Here is a 12317-nt window from a genome sequence, read left to right on the forward strand (position 1 = left end):
TTTTAATTAATTGAATTAAATTAATTAGATTTTAAAATTCCACCTGCATTCAGATTCCATCAGTTTCTTCTTTGGAGATGGACAATATTTTTCATCATGAGTCCTTCAGGATTGTCTTGGATCATTGTATTGCTGAGAAAAGCTAAGTCATTCTCAGTTGATCATCAAACAATATTGCTGTTAATGTGTACAACGTTCTCCTGGTTCTGCTGACTTCACTTTGGATCAGTTCATGTGAGTCTTTCCAGGTTTTTCTGAAAGCATTCTGCTCATCATTTCTTATAGCACAATAGTATTCCTTCACAATCATGTACCACAACTTATTCAGCCACTCCCTAATTGATGGACATCCCCTCAATTTTCACTTCTTTGCTACAAAGAGCAGCTATAAATAATTTTGTACATGTAGGTTTTTTCTTTCTTTCTTTCTTTCTTTCTTTTCTTTTCTTTTCTTTCTTCTTTCTTCCTTCTTTCTTCCTTCCTTCCTTCTTCCTTTCTTTCTTCCTTCCTTCCTTTCTTTCTTTGTTTTTTTCTTTCTTTCTTTCTGAATCTCTGTGGGATACAGATCTAATAGGGGTATTGATGTGTCAAAAGGTATGCACAGTTTTATACTTTGGGTATAATTCCAAATTTCTCTCCAGAATGGTTGGACTAGTTCACAATTTCATCAACAGTGCATTAGTATCTCAATTTTCCCACATCCCCTCCAAAATTGGTCATTTTCCTTTTCTGTCATATTAGCCAATGAGAGGTGTCAGGTAATACCTCAGGATGGTTTTAATTTTTATTTGTCTAATCAATAGACTCTCAGCAATTTCTACTTCTTCTGGTGCTTCATTTTATCATCTTAATGTGCTTCAGAAAACTAAAGTTTTGTCTACATGAAAATAAGGTTTGACATACCATCACATGTTAGTTATTTCTGGATTAAGTGTAAATATTCCCAAACACTGACTCATTCCTCTCACATCCTGCAGTGGATGAAGATATCCAAAGCAGCCAAGAAACAAGAGGTCCTCAAACACTGTAGCGTGTATGGTTTGCCACAATGTTACAAGATGTTTTACTTTGAATCTCTGATTCAAAACATGAATTGTCTGAGAACTTTTTTTTCTATTTCCTTTTCTGTTGTTGTTGTTGCTGTTTCTTAATAAAATCTTTCATTTTATTTTTTTCTGTGCTTACAGGAGAGATATATTATTGGGGAGATGAAGCGCCATGAAACAATAGAAAGAACACAGGCTCTGGAGTCAAAAGATTTGGGTTCAAATCTCTCCTCAAATGCTTACTCCTTAAGTGACCTTGAGCAAATCACTTGGTGATTATAGATTTCTCCTGTAACTAGAAAGATTCAGGGACAGCTAGGTGGCACAATAGATAGAGTACCAGCCCTAGAGTTAGGAGGACCTGAATTTGAATCCGGACTCAAACATTTACTAGCTGTGTGACCCTGGGCAAGTCACTTAACCCTGATTGCCTCAAAAAAGAAAAGAAAAATACAAAAAGTACAACTTACATAAGAGGCCAATGGGAAAAGCCCTCAGCCATAATCTAGCACTAAGAAAGGTGGCTATCTTCCTTTCTCAAATGCAAGAAAAAGAATTGGAAATGGCCAACCCTCTCCTATAAAAGAATCATAGCTCTTTTAGATCATTTTTTTTTTGTCCATTGGCAAAAAGGACTATCAAAAAAAGGCACTTCTGTCCCACTGCTTAGAGGAGTTTCACTGATGCGGGACAATGAATGTATTTTCAGCTTTTTTTAATGTACTGATCAGTTTTGTTGACTTTTTCTCTTCTTCCTCTTTATTTCTTTAAAAAATATTCTTTGTTATAGCTTTCTGGGAGGGGAGAGATGAAGAGATACATGGGAGGAATTTAGGTGATGTGAAAACAAAAGATATTGTCATGTGGGCTTCTCTGTTGCTTTTTACCTCACTTCCTACTGCCAAACACGCGTACAAAGTAACCACTTCATACCCTGAGAGGATCAGGGGTAGTCTCTTTTCTCAGAAAAGGCTGCCCCTAATTATGTGGTTGAGCAATGCACGATGTCCATGCATGTGCCAGTTTTCCTGTCTCCCAGAAGCAAATCCCCAGTATCTTCCACATGAGTAATTTCATTTTAGGTAATCTGGATTCTCCCATTAAAAAATTTATTGATATTATGATAATATTAATATAATATCAATAATATGATAATATCAATAAAATTTGCTTTTTTTTAAAAAGAAAATATTTATCAATATACAGGTAGAATCCTCTGAAAGAATCCAATCAGCATTCCAAAATGAAAATACAACCTTGACTGCCAAGCTTGGTAATTCAACAAACACATGTGTGCAGAGAACCCATACTTATGCTCAAGAAGATTCACAATGGAGATGAGAAAGGATCCTTGCCCTCATATAGATCATAGTCTGATGAAAAAGTTGTCTACAATCATCACCTCCTATTTATCTCATATTGTTCAGTTATTTCAGTCATGTCCAACTCTTTGTGACCATATTTGGGGTTTTTCTTGGCAAAGATACGGGACTGCCATTTCCTTCCCATTTGACAGATGAAGAAACTGAGACAAACAGAGTTAAGTTGTTTGCCCAGGGCCACATAGTTAGTGACAGATTTGAACGCAGGTCTTCCTGACTCTAGGACTTGCTGTATCCCCTGTGTAACCTAGCTACCCTTCCCTGAACCCTTTGCAATCTGACCTCTGAACTTCTCACTCAAGTGAAAGTGCTTTCTCCAAAATTATCTTAATTTTCAAATCCGAAATGTAATGGTCTTTTCTTAATTTTAATCTTTCTTTACCTATCTTCACCATTTGACACTACTGATTTCCCTTTCCTGGATATTTTTCTCTCTGGGTTTTCATGATATTACTCTCTTGGTTCCTTTCCTACCTATCCGACCATTCCTAAGTTTCCTTTGCTGTATCATCATCTGCATTGTGTCCTGTAACTGTGTATTTCACCCAAGGTTCTGTCTTAGTCTGACCTCTTCTCCCTCTATACTCTCTGTCTCATGAGCTCCCATGGGTTTCACTATTATCTCTATGCAAATGATTCCAGTATATGTACATTCAGCCCCAGTCTCTATATTAAGTTTCAGTCCTATATCACCAATTACTTAGTGGATGTTTCAAACTGAATGTCCCAGAGACATGTCAACATGTTCAAAACTGAACTAATTAATTTTCCCCCAAACACTCCTCTCTTGTATTTTAAAAAAATGTAAAAACTATTCTTAGCTCTCAGGGTTGCACAAAAACATGTGGTGGGCCTGATTTTGCCCTTGTACTTTGCTGATCCCTGGTAGATGATCAACAAAACAGTAAATTGAGCTTTAATTTGTAAGTTACTGATTTCTAAGATGTAAACGCTCATAGTGAAAATTTAATAATCAGCCCTCTTCAGACAGTTTGAGCTAGCCCCAGCACACCCTCCTGGATAAGAGAATGTAAAGAGTTGTGGAGGACAGCCACGAGAGTGGTTGTGGCCTCAGCAGTAATTGGGAATTTTGAAAGAGGGAAAGGTGATGCCTTTTGTTAAGGAAAAAAAAAATGTATCAGGCTTGTGTCTGAATCTGAAAGGAAGCTGATAAAGTGGTTAGGTAGTGTAGTCCCTCAGTGTCACATAGGTGCATGAAAACAGGAGTAAAGGAGAGCAGGATTTTCTGTGCTCTTTATTTCTCTTCCAACTGGAAGGGAGGGAAGGCAAAAACCTCACCTACTGTATTGCCCTTTCTCTGTTCTCTGATCCTGTGGGGAAGAGCTTTCTCCTCTAGTCTCTTCCCTTAGCCCTCCCTCCCTCTTAATCTAGAGACTTGGGTGAAGAGACAAATAAGAAATACTTTACCTCTGAGACATCCATCCAGCTTCTTTCTCTCCCAGTGGGCCCCACCTGGTGCTTACAGGCACTAGAAATGAAAGACTGGTGTTCTGAGGAGCAGACGGAAACAAAGCCCAAGGTTTTCTTCCATTTCTGCCCTTGAGAATTTAGGTATGAAACTCACAGGATAAGTGGCTCATAAAACATGCACCTGGGTGGTGTCCTTGACCACAAAACCCATATTTGGTGTCCTGGCTTATATATTCTGTGAAATATAAAAATTTCTCAGAGCTGTCTTCCTCCAAACCACTCCTCAAAGCTCAGAGGGCATTTACAGTTTTACTTAACAAAACAATAGAGAACAAACTCTTAATCTAAATGAATTAAGTTTGACAAAATCAGACAGTACAGTGAAAGATCCATGTAAAGAGAGTAGAAAGTCCTAGGAGGAAATCTCCCTCTTAGCAGACAGAGGGGAAGACAGAAGAAATCTTCAGCCCCTTGGCTACCTGACATGGACATTCTCTCTTTTCTCCACCCATCCCAGTGCCCCTAAAATTTCATGCTGCACCAAGAATCCTGTATAACCATAATAGCCCATCCTCCCTCAAGAACCTATCCAATTAGACCATGAAAACTTGAGGGAAGAGTTATACTAGTAACTCTTCTATCACTGTAACAGATCAGAGCCAATAATTATGGATTTGATCCAGCCCCACCACTTTCCAGTTTTATAGAAAAGTAAGTCTTTCAGACATCTCCCTTGAACTAATCATTTTGTTTTTCATTATATTAATGGTAGGTAAATATTCTATTTTTCACTTGATCTTATTCATTTTTTATTAATTTTTTTGCTTGTTTGTTTTTTTGTCAGACTCATAGATAACTATATGTTTTCTACATCCTTCTTCTTTGAGCAGTCTCTTTCCTCTAATTTCCTTCCTTCTAATACATATATATATATATATACACATATATTAATGTTTAATGATTCTGTTCTTGTACTGCTGTGGCTTCCTGTATTACCTTAGTCTTTTGACTTTCACTTGCAATTGCTTATTAAGGCTATCTAGAGTTTCTGTTTTCCTTATGGTTTCTGGATTCCATTTTGTGTGTGTGGTTTTTTTTTGGTTGTTGTTGCTTTTAACCGAGTAATATGGCATTCAAGTCTCCTACTGCAGATATCTAGATATAGACATCATCTTCCAATGTCTTTTCACATATCTTCAGTAGTTCTCTGTCTCCTACCTCTTTTACCATGGTGGCATACAATTCCTGTCCTTCTTTCTGAGTGTTCCTTGATAGTTTTACCTTGTCTACCTTAGGACTGAACAACAGTTACACTGCATACTGGTGTGCTTCAGAGATTTTTATTATTATTGATGTTACTAATGTTATTAAAGTTCATATTGAAATTGTTGCAGGAAAAGTCAATATCCTGTTTTTATACTTTTGTGTTTAATAATCTTTGTAGTTTTTCACAGGGTGATAAAATAACTGCTTCTTGTAAGTCAATCAATTAAAGATATTTATTAAGTACCTACTATGTGTCAGTCATGGGGTTGGTTAGGTGGCACAGTGGTACATGGAGTCAGGAAGACCTGAGTTCAAATCTGGCCTCAGACACTTATCAGCTATGTGATTCTGGACAAGTCACTTAACTCTGTTTGCCTTAGTTTCCTCATCTGTAAAATTAGTTGGAGAAGGAATGACAACCTAGTCCAGTACCTTTCCCAAGAAAAGCCCAAATGGAGTCACAAAGAATTAGATACAACTGAAATGACTCAACAACAACATTGTGTGAGATATTGTGCTAAGCAGTGGGAATGGAATACAAGTATAAAGAATCAAACAATCCCTACTGGCAAAGAGCTTACATTCTAATGAGAGAGGTAACAAGCACATGTAAAAATGTATGCAACATAAATATAAAGTGAATAAATACAAATATATGCAAATCAGGTAAAATACATGTTAGTTTGAGAGGGAGGGCATGGGCAGTTAGGATCTGGAAAGATATAGAAGATAGTGCTTGTGCTGTGTCTTGAAGGAAGAGAGGCTGAAGTAAGGAAAGGGTGCATTCAAGGCATGGGGAATGGCATGGAGTGTCCTGTGTGGGGAACCAAGAGAAGGCCTATTTGGCTGAGTATGCAATGGGTGGAATGAGGAGAAATATACAAAGAATCTGGAAGGGTAGGTTGAGATCAGGTTGTGTATAGTTTTAAAAGATAAACAGAAAAAGTTTATATTTTATCCTAGAGGCAATGGGAAGCCACTAGGATTGAGTATGAAAGTCGTATGATCAGGTACATGTCTAAGGAAAGTTACTAAGGCAGCTGTCAGTGGGATGGACTATAGTGAGGAGAGAGTGGTAGGGAGACTAATTAAGAGATTATTAAATATTCTAGGTGAAAAGTGATGAGACCCTAAACCAACATGGAATCTGTGTGAGTGGAAAGAAGGGGTTGGATGTAAGAGATGTTGTAAAGGGAGAAAAAGCAAGATTTGGCAACTGATTAGATATGTAGGATGAAGGAAAATGAGGAGCCAATGATAATGCCAAGACTACGAACCTGGGAGGTGGGAAAGATAGTGGTATCTTTGGCAAAAATTAGAAAGTTTGGGAAAGGATGGTGTTTTGGAGAAAAGATAATGAGTTATATTTGGACATGTTGAGTTTAAGATATCTATGGGATATCCAGTTTGGAAATATCCACTGGGTACTTGGTAATGCAAGACAAATTCAAGGTAGAGAGAATGGGGATGCCTTTACAGATCTGGGAGTCATGTACATAGGGATAATAGTGAAACCCATGAAACTGATGAAGTTACCAAGGAAAAAAGTATAGAGGGATAGGAGAAGGTAGACTATGACAGAAGTTGGGGAAAACACCTCAGCCAAGTATTATTAAATAAATGTATTGGGATATGAGTTTATCTTCTGTAGACTCATTAGAAGCATATTTGGAAGCATCATGGGAAAAGAGAGGAAAAATGAAGGGAAAAGGAAAGGAAAGAGGAGATGAAAGGTGAAGAGAGGAGAGGAGAGGAGAGGAAACTTGTCCTGACTATAGCAGATAGTGATAGGGATGATATTTGCTCATGGAGTTTAAATTCTTTCCACTAGATCTCTATGTTTTGTAAGCTTTCATCCTTCATACTTTAATAAATATGAATGTTTGGTATATTGACTTCTGTTAAAAATGTGGTCCTTAAATATTTTTTAATTTTAATTTTTTTATTAATTTATTTTGGTTCATCAATAATCACTTCCATATGCTTTTGAGTTTTAAATTTTTCTCCCCCTTCTTCCCCATCACCCTCCCCAAGATGGCACACAATCTGATATAGGCCATATATTTATATTCATATTAAATATATTTTCACATTAGTGATGTTGTAAGTAAAAATTAAACCAATAGGAGGAACCATCAGAAAGAGGAGACAAAACTCAAAAGAAGAGAAAAAAAATAGCAATTCGACTTCCATAGTTCTGGGTGGAGATAGCATTTTCCATCACAAGGCCTCTGGAGATGTCTTAGATCCCTGTATTGCCAGGAAGGGTTAAGTTTATCAGTATTAGTCATCACACAATGTGGCTGTTATTGTGTACAACGTTCTCTTGGTTCTGCTCACTTCACTCAGCATCAGACCATACAAGTCTTTCCTGGTTTTTCTGAAGTCAGCCTGTTCATCATTTCTTATAACACAGTAGTATTCCATCACATTCATATACCACAACTTACTCAGTCATTCCCCAGTTGATGGGCATCCTCTCAATTTCCAATTCTTTGCCACCACAAAAAGAGCTGCTATGAATATTTTTCTACATGTAGGTCCTTTTCCCATTTGTGTGATTTCTTTGGGATATAGCCCTAGAATTGCTATTGCTGGGTCATTTTTATAGCCCTTTGGGCATAGGTCCAAATTGCTCTCCAAAATGGTTGGATCATTTCACAACTCCATCAACAATGAATTAGTGTTCCAATTTTCCCACATCTTCTCCGACATTTATCATTTTCCTGTTTTGTCATTTTGGCCATTTTGATAGGTGTGATGTGGTACCTCAGAGTTGTTTTGATTTGCATTTCTCTAATCAATAGTGATTTAGAGCATTTTTTCATATGACTATAGATGGCTTTAATTTCTTCATCTGAGAACTATCTGTTCATATCCTTTGGCCATTTATCAATTGGAGAATGGCTTGTATTCTCATAAATTTTACTTAATTCTCTATATATTTTAGAAATGAGGCCCTTATCAGAGAGATTGGTTGTAAAAATTCTTTCCCAGTTTTCTACCTTCCTTCTAATCTTAGTTGCGTTGGCTTTGTTTGTGCAAAAACTTTTCAATTTAATGTAATCAAAATTACCTATTTTGCTTTTCATAATGTTCTCTATCTCCTGTTTGGTCATGAATTCTTCTGTTCTCCATAGATCTGACAGGTAAACTATTCCTTACTCTCCCAGTTTGCTTATAGTATCAGCCTTTGTATCTAAATCATGAACTCATTTTGACTTTACTTTGGTATATGGTGTGAGATTTTGGTCTATGCCTAGTTTCTGCCATACTCTTTTCCAGTTTTCCCAGCAATTTTTTTCAAAGAATGGGTTCTTATCCCAGAAACTGGGATCTTTGGGTTTATCAAATAATAAATTACTATAGTCATTGACTACTGTGTCTTGCATATTTAACCTAGTCCACTGATCCACCACTCTATTTCTTAGCCAGTACCAAGCAGTTTTGATGATTGCTGCTTTATAATACAATTTAAGATCTGGAATGGCCAGGCCACCTTCCCCTGCATTTCTTTTCATTAGTTCTCTTGATATACTGGACCTTTTGTTCTTCCAAATGAATCTTGATATTATTTTTTCTAACTCTATAAAATGATTTTTGGTAGTTTGACTGGTATGGCACTGAATAAGTAAATTAGCTTAGGTAGAATTGTTGTTTTTATTTTATTAGCTTGGCCTACCCATGAGCAACTAATGTTTTTCCAGTTATTTAGATCTGACTTTATTTGCGTGAAAAGTGTTTTGTAATTGTGTTCATAGAGTTCCTGGGTTTGTTTTGGGAGGTAGACTCCTAAATATTTTATAATGTCTACAGTAAGTTTAAATGGAATTTCTCTTTCTATCTCTTGCTGTTGGGCTTTGTTGGTAATATATAGAAATGCCTATGATTTATGTGGGTTTATTTTATAGCCTGTAACTTTGCTAAAGTTGTTGATTATTTCAAGTAATTTTTTACCTGATTCTCTGGGATTCTCTAAGTATAACATCATGTCATCTGCTAAGAGTGATAGCTTTGTTTCTTCTTTGCCTATTCTAATACCTTCAATGTCTTTTTCTTCTCTTATTGCTAAAGCTAATGTTTCCAGTACAATGTTGAATAACATTGGTGATAATGGACATCCTTGTTTACCCCTGATCTTATTGGAAATGCTTTTAGCTTGTCCTCATTACATATTATGCTTGCTGAAGGTTTTAGATAGATGCTGTTTATTATTTTAAGCAAGACTCCATTTGTACCTATGCTCTCTAGTGTTTTTAACAGGGATGGGTGTTGTATTTTGTCAAAAGCTTTTTCTGCATCTATTGAGATGATCATGTGGTTTCTGTTAGTTTTGGTGTTGATATGATGATTTATGCTGATAGTTTTCCTTATATTGAACCAGCCCTGCATTCCTGGTATAAATCCTATCTGGTCATAGTATATTATTCTTGTGATAAGTTGCTGTAATCTATTTGCTAATATTTTGTTTAAAATTTTTGCATCTATATTCATTAGAGAAATTGGTCTATAATTTTCTTTCTCTGTTTTGACTCTTCCTGGTTTAGGTATCAGCACCATATTTGTATCTTAAAAAGAATTTGGTAAGATTCCTTCTTCACCTATTTTACCAAATAGTCTATGTGGCATTGGAATTAATTGTTCTTTAAATGTTTGATAGAATTCACATGTAAATCCATCTTGCCCTGGAGATTTTTTCCTAGAGAGTTCATCAATGGCTTGTTCAATTTCTTTTTCTGAGATGGGGTTATTTAAGTATTTTACTTCCTCTTCTGTTAATCTGGGCAATTTATATTTTTGTAAATATGTATCCATTTCACTAAGATTGTCAAATTTGTTGGCATATAGTTGGGCAAAATAATTCCTAATTGTTGTTTTAATTTCCTCTCCCTTGGTGGTAATTTCACCCTTTTCATTCTTGATACTAGTAATTTGGTTTTCTTCTTTTTTTTTTAATTAGATTAACCAAAGGTTTATCTATTTTATTAGTTTTTTCATAAAACTAGCTCTTAGTTTTATTTATTAGTTCAATAGTTTTCTTAATTTCAATTTTATTAATTTTTCCTTTGGTTTTCAATATTTTTAATTTGGTGTTTAATTGAGGATTTTTAATTTGTTCTTTTTCTAGTTTTTTTAGATGTTGCCCAGTTCATTGATCTCCTCTTTCTTTATTTTATTCATACAAGCATTTAGAGATATAACACTTCCCCTAAGAACTGCTTTTGCTGCATCCCATAAGTTTTGGTATGTTGTCTCATTATTGTCATTCTCTTGAATGAAATTATTGATTGTTTCTATGATTTGTTGTTTGACCCAATCATTTTTTAGGATTAGATTATTTAGTTTCCAATTATTGTTTAGTCTATCTTTCCATGGCCCTTTATTACGTATAATTTTTATTGCATCATGATCTGAAAAGGATGCATTTAATATTTCTGCCTTTCTGCATCAGACTGTGAGGTCTTTATGCCCTAGTACATGGTCAATTTTCATGTATGTGCCATGTACCGCCAAGAAAAAAGTATATTCCTTTCTATCCCCATTCAGTTTTCTCCAGAGGTCTATTATACCTAACTTTTCTAATGTTCTGTTCACCTCCTTAACTTTTTTCTTGTTTATTTTGTGGTTAGATTTATCTACTTCAGAAAGGGGGAGGTTGAGGTCCCCCACTAGTATAGTTTTGCTGTCTGTTTCTTCCTGTAACTCCCTGAACTTCTCCTCTAAGAATTTGGATGCTATACCATTTGGTGCATATATGGTTAGTAATGATATTACTTCATTGTCTATGGTGCCTTTTAGCAGGATGTAGTTTCCTTCCTTATCTCTTTCGATAAGATCTATTTTTGCTTTTGCTTTGTCTGAGATCAGGATTGCTACCCCTGTTTTTTTTTTTACTTCAGCTGAAGCATAATATATTTTGCTCCAGCCTTTTACCTTTACCCTGTATGTGTCACTCTTTTTCAATTGTGTTTCTTGTAAACAACATATTGTAGGATTATGGTTTTTTAATCCACTCTGCTATATGCTTCTGTTTTATGGGAGAGTTCATCCCATTCACATTCACAGTTATGATTACTATCTGTGTCTTTTTCTCCATCCTTCCCCCCTCTCCCTGTTTATGCTTTTCTTTCTCCTTTCTCCTTCCCCCCCACTAGTGTTTTGCTTTTGACCACCGCTTCTTCTATTATTCCTTTCAGTCCCACCTCCCTTCTATTATCCCTTTCCCTTTTCTTCCCCTTTACCCATACTGCTTCTTCCCTCCCTTCTATCCCCCCTTCCTTTTCTTTCCCCTTTTCCCTCCTACTGCCTATAAGTGCAAGTTAGATTTCTATACCTAACTGATTATATTATTCCCTTCTAGAGCCAAATCTGATGAGAGTAAGGTTCAAACAATGCTCATCCCCCTCCCTTCTTTACCTCTGCTCTAATAGGTTTTTGTGTCTTTTCCTGTAATGTAATATACACTTGTCTGCTTCCTCCTTTCTCAGTATATTTTCTTAACTCAGACTAATCCACTTAATCCATTTAACCCACTTGATTAAATTTTTTTTTATCATTACATCAATGTCAACTTATATCCATCCCTTTTATGTATACTCCTTTAACATGGTATAATAACAATACAGTTCTCAAGAGTTGCAAGTATCATCTTCCCTTGCAGGGATGTAAACATTTTGTCCTTATTGCAACATATTGTATCTTTCTGTTCTATTTACCTTTTATATCTCTCTTGAATCTTGTACTTGAAGATCATGTTTTTTTTATTGAGCTCTGGTCTTTTTATCAGGAAGGTTTGGAAGTCCCCTATCTCATTGAATATCCATCTGCTTCCCTGAAAAATCATGCTCATTTTCTCTGGGTAGTTAATCCTTGGCTGCATTCCAAGCTCCTTTGCCTTACGGAATATCATGTTTCATGCCCTATGGTCTTTTAATGTAGAGGTTGCAAGGTCCTGTGTAATCCTGACTGTGATTCCATGATATTTAAATTGTTTCTTTCTGGTTACTTGCAGTAATTTCTCTTTCATCTGGTAATTTTGGAATTTAGCTATTATATTCCTTGGCATTTTCAATTTGGGATCTCTTTCAGGCAGGGAGCGGTAGATTCTTTCTATAGTTATTTTACTTTCTGGTTCCAGGGTCCTTAAATATTTAAAGATCAATATTGCATTTGTCAATTGCAGACAATAATA

The sequence above is a fragment of the Vombatus ursinus genome, unplaced genomic scaffold (assembly GCF_900497805.2).
Source record: "Vombatus ursinus unplaced genomic scaffold, bare-nosed wombat genome assembly UNPS02008996.1, whole genome shotgun sequence".
NCBI classification, from domain to species: domain Eukaryota; kingdom Metazoa; phylum Chordata; class Mammalia; order Diprotodontia; family Vombatidae; genus Vombatus; species Vombatus ursinus.